At 39.6% G+C, this 11,134-nt stretch overlaps 1 non-coding gene across 1 annotated transcript; it reads right to left on the bottom strand.

Moving 5' to 3' along the window:
- Window positions 1-241: 241 nt before the first annotated feature.
- On the bottom strand, window positions 242-349 carry LOC112787719 (small nucleolar RNA R71). The gene has a single exon (XR_003195115.1). It is a non-coding gene; the product is annotated as a small nucleolar RNA R71 (small nucleolar RNA).
- Window positions 350-11,134: the final 10,785 nt, after the last annotated feature.

Below are 11,134 nucleotides of genomic sequence, written 5' to 3'. Positions count from 1 at the left end.
CAAGTTTCATGGACTTCCATCTGAAGATCCTTTTCAGTTCTTAACTGAATTCTTGCAGATCTGTGATACTGTTAAGACTAATGGAGTAGATCCTGAAGTCTACAGGCTCATGCTTTTCCCTTTTGCTGTAAGAGACAGAGCTAGAGTGTGGTTGGACTCTCAACCCAAAGATAGCCTGAACTCTTGGGATAAGCTGGTCACGGCTTTCTTAGCCAAGTTCTTTCCTCCTCAAAAGCTGAGCAAGCTTAGAGTGGATGTTCAAACCTTCAAACAAAAAGATGGTGAATCCCTCTATGAAGCTTGGGAAAGATACAAACAGTTGACCAAAAAGTGTCCCTCTGACATGCTTTCAGAATGGACCATCCTGGATATATTCTATGATGGTTTGTCTGAGTTATCAAAGATGTCATTGGATACTTCTGCAGGTGGATCCATTCACCTAAAGAAAACACCTGCAGAAGCTCAAGAACTCATTGACATGGTTGCTAATAACCAGTATATGTACACTTCTGAGAGGAATCCTATGAGTAATGGGACGCCTATGAAGAAGGGAGTTCTTGAAGTTGATACTCTGAATGCCATATTGGCTCAGAACAAAATATTGACTCAGCAAGTCAATATGATTTCTCAAAGTCTGAATGGAATGCAAGCTGCATCCAACAGTACTCAAGAGGCTTCTTATGAAGAAGAAGCTTATGATCCTGAAAACCCTGCAATAGCAGAGGTGAATTACTTAGGTGAACCTTATGGAAACACCTATAATCCATCAAGGAGAAATCATCCAAATCTCCCATGGAAGGATCAAAGGCCTCAACAAGGCTTTAATAATGGTGGAAGAAACAGGTTCAACAATAATAAACCTTTTCCATCATCCACTCAGCAACAGACAGAGAATTCTGAGCAGAATCCATCTAGCTTAGCAATTTTAGTCTCTGATCTATCTAAGGCCACTGTGAGTTTCATGAATGAAACAAGGTCTTCCATTAGAAATTTGGAAGCACAAGTGGGCCAGCTGAGTAAAAGAATCACTGAAATCCCTCCTAGTACTCTCCCAAGCAATACAGAAGAGAATCCAAAAGGAGAGTGCAAGGCCATTGACATAAGCATCATGGCCGAACCTGTAAGGGAAGGAGAGGACGTGAATCCCAAGGAGGAAGACCTCCTGGGACGTCCAGTGATCAATAAGGAGCTTCCCTCTGAGGAACCAAAGGACTCTGAGGCTCATCTAGAGACCATAGAGATTCCATTGAACCTCCTTATGCCCTTCATGAGCTCTGATGAGTATTCCTCTTCTGAAGAGAATAAGGATGTTACTGAAGAGCAAACTGCCAAGTTTCTTGGTGCAATCATGAAGCTGAATGCCAAATTGTTTGGTATTGAGACTTGGGAAGATGAATCTCCCTTGTTCACTAATGAACTAAGTGATCTGGATCAACTAACATTGCCTCAGAAGAGACAGGATCCTGGAAAGTTCATAATACATTGTACCATAGGCACCATGATCTTTAAGGCTCTGGGTGACCTTGGTTCAGGGATAAACCTCATGCCCCTCTCTGTAATAGAGAAACTGGGAATCTATGGGGTGCAAGCTGCTAAAATCTCACTAGAGATGGCAAACAATTCAAGAAAATAGGCTTATGGACAAGTAGAGGACGTGTTAGTAAAGGTTAAAGGCCTTTACATCCCTGCTGATTTCATAGTCCTGGACACTGGAAAGGAAGAGGATGAATCCATCATCCTAGGAAGACCTTTCCTAGCCACAGCAAGAGTTGTGATTGATGTGGACAGAGGAGAATTAATCCTTCAATTGAATGAGGACAAACTTGTGTTTACAACTCAAGGATCTCTCTCTGCACCCATGAAGAGGAAGCATAAAAAGCTTCTCTCAAAGCAGAGTCAAACAAAGCCCCCACAGTCAAACTCTAAGTTTGGTGTTGGGAGGCCACAACCAAACTCTAAGTTTGGTATTGAACTCCCATATCCAAACTCTAAGTTTGGTGTTGGAGAGTCTCAACAAAGCTCTGCACATCTGTGAGGCTCCATGAGAGCCCACTGTCAAGCTATTGACATTAAAGAAGCGCTTGTTGGGAGGCAACCCAATTTTTATTTATCTAACTATATTTTTCTTAGTTATATGTCTTTATAGGTTCATGATCATGTGGAGTCACAAAATAAACAAAAAAAAAAATCAAAAACGGAATCAAAAACAGCAGAAGAAAAATCACACCCTGGAGGAGCATCTGTCTGGCGTTCAAACGCCAGAACAGAGCATGGTTCTGGCGCTGAACGCCCAAAATGGGCAGCATCCTGGCGCTGAACGCCCAGAACAAGCATGGTTCTGGCGTTCAACGCCAGAAATGGCAGCAAATGGGCGTTGAACGCCCAAAATGGGCACCAACCTGGCGCTAAACGCCCAAAGTTGTGTGCAAGGGCATTTTACATGCCTAATGGGTGCAGGGATGTAAATCCTTGACACCTCCGGATCTGTGGACACCACATGATCATCTCAGGATCTGTGAATCCCACAGGATCCCCACCCACCTCACCCTATCTCTCTCCATTCAGGACCATCCCTTCTGTTTTCCATTCACCACTCACATCCATACACACATCCCTCCATCTCCTCCATATCTTCTTCTTCATCTATTCCTTCTTCTTTTGCTCGAGGGCGAGCAACATACTAAGTTTGGTGTGGTAAAACAATTTTGTAAAGGATCTATAGCTCAGTGGTAGAACATGTGGCTACAAATCAAGAGATCCCTGAAATACCTCAGGGAATGCACTTGCCTCCACAGAATTTTTGGGAGCAAATCAACACCTCCCTAGGAGAATTAAGTTCCAACATGGGACAATTAAGGGTGGAACATCAAGAGCACTCCATCATCCTTCATGAAATTAGAGAAAATCAAAAAGCAATGAGGGAGGAGCAACAAAGACAAGGAAGAGACATAGAAGAGCTCAAGGACATCATTGGTTCCTCAAGAAGGAAACGCCACCATCACTAAGGTGGATTCATTCCTTGCTCTTATTTCTTCTGTTTTTCATTTTCTATGCTATGTGCTTATCTATGTTTGTGTCTTCATTACATGATCATTAGTAGTTAGTAACTTTGTCTTAAAGTTATAAATGTCCTATGAATCCATCACCTCTCTTAAATGAAAAATGTTTTAATTCAAAAGAACAAGAAGTACATGAGTTTCGAATTTATCCTTGAACTTAGCTTAATTATATTGATGTGGTGACAATGCTTCTTGTTTTCTGAATGTATGCTTGAACAGTGCATATGTCTTTTGAAGTTGTTGTTTAAGAATGTTAAATATGTTGGCTCTTGAAAGAATGATGACTAGGAGACATGTTATTTGATAATCTGAAAAATCATAAAAATGATTCTTGAAGCAAGAAAAAGCAGCAAAGAACAAAGCTTGCAGAAAAAAAATTAGGCGAAAAAAAATAGAAAGAAAAAGAAAAAGCAAGCAGAAAAAGCCAAAAGCTCTTAAAACCAAGAGGCAAGAGCAAAAAGCCAATAACCCTTAAAACCAAAAGGCAAGGACAAATAAAAAGGATCCCAAGGCTTTGAGCATCAATGGATAGGAGGGCCTAAAGGAATAAAATCCTGGCCTAAGCGGCTAAACCAAGCTGTCCCTAACCATGTGCTTGTGGCATGAAGGTGTCAAGTGGAAACTTGAGACTGAGCGGTTAAAGTCAAGGTCCAAAGCAAAAGAAGAGTGTGCTTAAGAACCCTGGACACCTCTAATTGGGGACTTTAGCAAAGCTGAGTCACAATCTGAAAAGGTTCACCCAATTCTGTGTCTGTGGCATTTATGTATCCGGTGGTAATACTGGAAAACAAAGTGCTTAGGGCCACGGCCAAGACTCATAAAGAAGCTGTGTTCAAGAATCATCATACTGAACTAGGAGAATCAATAACACTATCTGAACTCTGAGTTCCTATAGATGCCAATCATTCTGAACCTCAATGGATAAAGTGAGATGCCAAAACTATTCAAGAGGCAAAAAGCTACAAGTCCCGCTCATATGATTGAAGCCATGTTTCATTGATAGTTTGGAATTTATAGTATATTCTCTTCTTTTTATCCTATTTGATTTTCAGTTGCTTGGGGACAAGCAACAATTTAAGTTTGGTGTTGTGATGAGCGGATAATTTATACGCTTTTTGGCATTGTTTTTAGTTTGTTTTTAGTAGGATCTAGTTACTTTTAGGGATGTTTTCATTAGTTTTTATGTTAAATTCACATTTTTGGACTTTACTATGAGTTTGTGTGTTTTTCTGTGATTTCAGATATTTTCTGACTGAAATTGAGGGACTTGAGCAAAAATCAGATTCAGAGGTTAAAGAAGGACTGCTGATGTTGTTGGATTCTGACCTCCCTGCACTCAAAGTGGATTTTCTGGAGCTACATAACTCGAATTGGCGCGCTTTTAATTGCGTTGGAAAGTAGACATCCAGGGCTTTCCAGCAATGTATAATAGTTTATACTTTGGCCAAGAATAGATGACGCAAACTGGCATTCAACGCCAGTTTTCTGCCCAAATCTGGCGTCCAGCGCCAGAAAAGGATCCAAAACCAGAGTTGAACGCCCAAACTGGCACAAAAGCTGGCATTCAACTCCAAGAAGGACCTCTACACGTGCAACACTCAAAGCTCAGCCCAAGCACACACCAAGTGGGCCTCGGAAGTGGATTTATGCATCAATTACTTACTTCTGTAAACCCTAGTAGCTAATCTATTATAAATAGGACCTTTTACTATTGTATTAGTCATCTTTGGACGCCTGGTTCTTAGATCAGAGGGGCTGGCCATTCGGCCATGCCTGGACCTATCACTTATGTAATTTTAACGGTAGAGTTTCTACACTCCATAGATTAAGGTGTGGAGCTCTGCTGTTCCTCAAAGATTAATGCAAAGTACTACTGTTTTCTATTCAATTCATCTTATTTCGCTTCTAAGATATTCATTCGCACTTCAACCTGAATGTGATGAACGTGACAATCATCATCATTCCCTATGAACGCGTGCCTGACAACCACTTCCGTTCTACATTAGATTGAATGAGCATCTCTTAGATCTCTTAATCGGAATCTTCGTGGTGTAAGCTAGAATGATGGCGGCATTCAAGAGAATCCGGAAGGTCTAAACCTTGTCTGTGGTATTCCGAGTAGGATTCGATGAATGAATGACTGTGACGAGCTCCAAACTCGCGATTGCTGGGCGTTAGTGACAGACGCAAAAGGATAGTAAATCCTATTCCAGCATGATCGAGAACCGACAGATGAATAGCCGTGCCGTGACAGGGTGCGTTGACCATTTTCACTGAGAGGATAAGATGAAACCATTGACAAGGGTGATGCCTCCAGACGATTAGTCGTGCCGTGACAGGGCATTTGGATCATTTTCCCGAGAGAAGACCGAAAGTAGCCATTGACAATGGTGATGTATCACATAAAGCCAGCCATGGAAAGGAGTAAGACTGATTGGATGAAGACAGCAGGAAAGCAGAGGTTCAGAGGAACGAAAAGCATCTCCATTCGCTTATCTGAAATTCCTACCAATGATTTACATAAGTATCTCTATCCCTATTCTACTATTTATTTTCGAAAACCCATTACTGTTTTATATCCGCCTGACTGAGATTTACAAGGTGACCATAGCTTGCTTCATACCAACAATCTCCGTGGGATTCGACCCTTACTCACGTAAGGTATTACTTGGACGACCCAGTGCACTTGCTGGTTAGTTGTGCGAAGTTGTGAACCATGGTATTGGCATAATATTTTTGGCGCCATTACCAGGGAAAGAAAGAGTGATGAATTTTACATACTCAAAGTGTAATCACAATTTCTGCGCACCACTCCACATGATCATGAACCTAATAAAACATGAAAGAACAAGAAAAATAAAATTAGATAAATAAAAATTGGGTTGCCTCCCAACAAGTGCTTCTTTAATGTCAATAGCTTGACAGTGGGCTCTCATGGAGCCTCACAGATGTTCAGAGCATTGTTGAGACTTCCCAACACCAAACTTAGAGTTTGGATATGGGAGTTCAACATCAAACTTAGAGTTTGGTTGTGGCCTCCTAACACAAACTTAGAGTTTGACTGTGGGGGCTCTGGTTGACTCTGTCTTGAGAGAAGCTTACTGTGCCTCTTTTTCATGTTTACAGAAGGGTAACCTTGAGTTGTAAACACAAGGGAGTCCTCATTCAATTGAAGGACTAATTCACCTCTGTCAACATCAATCACAACTCTTGCTGTGGCTAGGAAAGTTCTTCCAAGGATGATGGATTCATCCTCATCCTTCCCAGTATCAAGGATTATGAAATCAGCAGGGATGTAAAGGCCTTCAACCTTTACTAACACGTCCTCTACTTGTCCATAAGCCTGTTTTCTTGAATTGTCTACCATCTCTAATGAGATTTTAGTAGCTTGCACCCCAAAGATTTCCAGTTTCTCTATTACAGAGAGGGGCATGAGGTTTATCCCTGAACCAAGGTCACATAGAGCCTTTTCAAAGATCATGTTGCCTATGGTACAAGGTATTACGAACTTTCCAGGATCCTGTTTCTTCTGAGGCAATGTCAGTTGATCTAGATCACTTAGTTCATTGGTGAACAAGGGAGGTTCATCCTCCCAAGTCTCAATACCAAATAATTTGGCATTCAGCTTCATGATTGCACCAAGGTACTTGGCAACTTGCTCTTCAGTAACATCCTCATTTTCTTCAGAAGATGAATACTCGTCAGAGCTCATGAAGGGCATAAGGAGGTTCAATGGAATCTCTATGGTCTCTAGATGAGTCTCAGATTCCTTTGGTTCCTCAAAGGGAAACTCCTTATTGATCACTGGACGTCCCAGGAGGTCTTCCTCACTGGGATTTACGTCCTCCCCTTCCTCTCCAGGTTCGGCCGTGTTGACAATGTCAATGGCCTTGCACTCTCCTTTTGGATTTTCTTCTGTATTGCTTGGGAGAGTACTAGGAGGGATTTCAGTGATCCTTTTACTCAGCTGGCCCACTTGTGCCTCCAAATTTCTAATGGAGGACCTTGTTTCATTCATGAAACTTACAGTGGCCTTAGATAGATCAGAGACTAAGTTTGATAAATTAGAGGTATTTTATTCAGAGTTCTCTGTCTGTTGCTGAGTGGATGATGGAAAAGGTTTACTATTGTTAAACCTATTTCTTCCACCATTATTAAAGCCTTGTTGAGGCTTTTGTTGATGCTTCCATGAGAGATTTGGGTGATTTCTCCATGAGGGATTATAGGTGTTTCCATAAGGTTCACCCATGTAATTCACCTCTGCTATTGCAGGGTTTTCAGGATCATAAGCTTCTTCTTCAGAAGATGCCTCTTGAGTACTGTTGGATGCAGCTTGCATTCCATTCAGACTCTGAGAAATCATATTGACTTGCTGAGTCAATATTTTATTCTGAGCCAATATGGCATTCAGAGTATCAATTTCAAGAACTCCCTTCTTTATAGGCGTCCCATTACTCACAGGATTCCTCTCAGAAGTGTACATGAACTGGTTATTAGCAACCATGTCAATGAGTTTTGAAAAGATATGATTAAAATTAGTTTTGAAAAAGATTTGATTTTTAAAATCACAATTAATGACTTGATTCACAAGAAATCACAAGATATGATTCTAGAACTCAAAGTTTGGATCTTTCTTAACAAGCAAGTAACAAACTTGAAATTTTTGAATCAAAACATTAATTGATGATGTTATTTTCGAGAATTAGGAGATAAAGATAAGAAAAAGATTTTTGAAAAATATTTTTAAAATTTTCGAAAATAAATAAGAAAAATGAAAAAGATTTGATTTTTGAAAAAGATTTTGAAAAAGATAAGATTTTTAAATTGAAAATTTGATTTGACTCATAAAAACAACTAGATTTTAAAAAGTTTTGAAAAAGTTAACTCAAATTTTCGAAATTTATGAGTGAAAAAGGGAAAGATATTTTTTTTTTATTTTTGAATTTTTAATGATGAGAGGGAAAAACATGAAAAAGACTCAATGCATGAAAATTTTGGATCAAAACAATGAATACATGCAAGAATGCTATGAATGCCAAGATGAACACCAAGAACACTTTGAATGTCAAGATGAACATCAAGAACTTATTTTTGAAAAATTTTTAATGCAAAGAAAACATGCAAGACACCAAACTTAAAAATTTTTCATGTATAGACACTATAAATGCAAGAATGCATATGAAAAACAAGAAAAGACACAAAACATGAAAACATCAAGATCAAACAAGAAGACTTACCAAGAACAACTTGAAGATCATGAAGAACACTATGAATGCATGAATTTTTCGTAAAATGCAAGATGAATATGCAATTGACACCAAACTTTCAACTTGACTCAAGACTCAAACAAGAAACATGAAGTATTTTTGATTTTTATGATTTTTTTTATTTTTATGATTTTCTAATTATTTTTTTTGTATTTTTCGAAAATTAGTGTGAAAAAGAAAAATAAGGATTCCAAAATTTTTAATATGAATTCCAGGAATCTTGTGCTCTTTAGTCTAAAGCTCCAATCTGAGGGTTAGGCATGGCTTAATAGCCAGCCAAGCTTTAGTATGCTATTACATGCATTGAAGTGATTAGTTGAATCCTCAGTCCAAAGGAATTTGGACATGGCTTCACAGCCAGCCAAGATTCAACAAATCATCATGAAACACTAGAATTCATTCTTAAAAATTCTGAAGAAAAATATATTTTTTTGAAAACATTTTTTTTTAATTTTTTTTTTAAAACAAAGGAGAAAATTTTTGAAAGATTTTTGAAAAATTTTTTTGAAAACTTTTTGAAAATAAGAAGAAAATTACCCAATCTAAGCAACAAGATGAACCGTCAGTTGTCCAAACTCGAACAATCCCCAGCAACGGCACCAAAAACTTGGTGCACGAAATTGTGATCTCAGGCAACGGCGCCAGAAACTCTGTACGCACGTCTTAATAAATCGTTTTTCATTCACAACTTCGATACAACTAACCAGCAAGTGCACTGGGTCGTCCAAGTAATAAACCTTACGTGAGTAAGGGTCGATCCCACGGAGATTGTTGGTATGAAGCAAGCTATGGTCACCTTGTAAATCTCAGTTAGGCAGATATAAAATAGTTATGGAGTTTTCGAACATAAATAATAAATAGATAGAAAATAAGGATAGAAATACTTATGTAATTCATTGGTTAGAATTTCAGATAAGCGTATAGAGATGCTTTCGTTCCTCTGAACCTCTGCTTTCCTGCTGTCTTCATCCAATTAGTCTTACTCCTTTCCATGGCTGGCTTTATGTAAGGGCATCACCGTTGTCAATGGCTACTTTTAATCCTCTCTGGAAAATGGTCTGATGCGCTGTCACTGCATGGCTAATCGTCTGGAGGCATCACCCTTGTCAATGGCTGCATCCCATCCTCTTGTGAAAATGGTCCAAATGCTCTGTCACAGCACGGCTAATCATCTGAGGTTCTCGATCATACTGGAATAGGATTCACCCTCCTTTTGCGTCTGTCACTACGCCCAGCACTCGCGAGTTTAAAGTTCGTCACAGTCATTCAATCCCAGAGTCCTACTCGGAATACCACAGACAAGGTTTAGACTTTCCGGACTCTCATGAATGCCGCCATCAATCTAGCTTATACCACGAAGATTCTGATTAAGAGATCCAAGAGATACTCATTCAATCTAAGGTGGAACGGAAGTGGTTGTCAGGCACGCGTTCATGGGGGAATGATGATGATTGTCACGTTCATCACATTCAGGTTGAAGTGCGAATGAATATCTTAGAAGCGGAATAAGTTGAATTAAATAGAAAAACAGTAGTACTTTGCATTAATCTTTGAGGAACAGCAGAGCTCCACACCTTAATCTATGGAGTGCAGAAACTCTACCGTATGAAAATACATAAGTGATAATGGTTCAGGCATGGCCGAATGGCCAGCCCCCATGAAAGTCTAAGATAGCATAAAACTGATCAAAGATGTCTAATACAATAGTAAAAAGTCCTATTTATACTAAACTAGTTACTAGGGTTTACAGAAGTAAGTAATTGATGCATAAATCCACTTCCGGGGCCCACTTAGTGTGTGCTTGGGCTGAGCTTGAATGTTACACGTGTAGAGGTCAATCTTGGAGTTGAACGCCAGTTTGTAACGTATTTCTGGCGTTCAACTCTGGCTTGTGACGTGTTTCTGGCGTTTAACTCCAGACAGCAGCGTAGAACTGGCATTCAACGCCCTTTTACGTCGTCTAAACTCGGCCAAAGTATGGACTATTATATATTGCTGGAAAGCCCTGGATGTCTACTTTCCAACGCAATTAGAAGTGCGCCATTTTGAGTTCTGTAGCTCATGCAAATCCACTTTGAGTGCAGGGAGGTCAGAATCCAACAGCATCAGCAGTCCTTCTTCAACCTCTGAATCTGATTTTTGCTCAAGTCCCTCAATTTCAGCCAGAAAATACCTGAAATCACAAAAAAACACACAAACTCATAGTAAAGTCCAGAAATGTGAATTTAACATAAAAACTAATGAAAACATCCCTAAAAGTAACTAGATTCTACTAAAAACATACTAAAAACAATGCCAAAAAGCGTATAAATTATCCGCTCATCAACAACCACCTCCGTTCTACCTTCGATTGAATGAGTATCTCATGGATTCCTTAATCAGAATCTTCGTGGTATAAACTAGAATCCATTGGCAGCATTCTTGAGAATCCGGAAAGTCTAAACCTTGTCTGTGGTATTCCGAGTAGGATTCAGGGATTAAATGACTGTGACGAGCTTCAAATTCACAAGGGTTGGGCGTAATGACAGACGCAAAAGAATTAATGGATCCTATTCCAGCATGAGTGAGAACCGACAGATGATTAGTCGTACGGTGACAGCGCACCTGGACCATTTTCACTGAGAGGACGGATGGTAGCCATTGACAACGATGATCCACCAACACACAGCTTGCCATAGGAGGAACCTTGCGTGCGTGAAGAAGAAGACAGGGGGAAAGCAGAGATTCAGAAGACAAAGCATCTCCAACTCCAACATATTCTCCATTACTGCATAATAAGTATTATTTAATCCATGCTCTCTTGTTCAT

This window comes from Arachis hypogaea, chromosome 20, assembly GCF_003086295.3.
Source record: "Arachis hypogaea cultivar Tifrunner chromosome 20, arahy.Tifrunner.gnm2.J5K5, whole genome shotgun sequence".
Lineage (NCBI taxonomy): Eukaryota > Viridiplantae > Streptophyta > Magnoliopsida > Fabales > Fabaceae > Arachis > Arachis hypogaea.
Note: the sequence above shows the minus strand (reverse complement) of the source record. Positions and strands in the feature narration are given on the sequence as shown.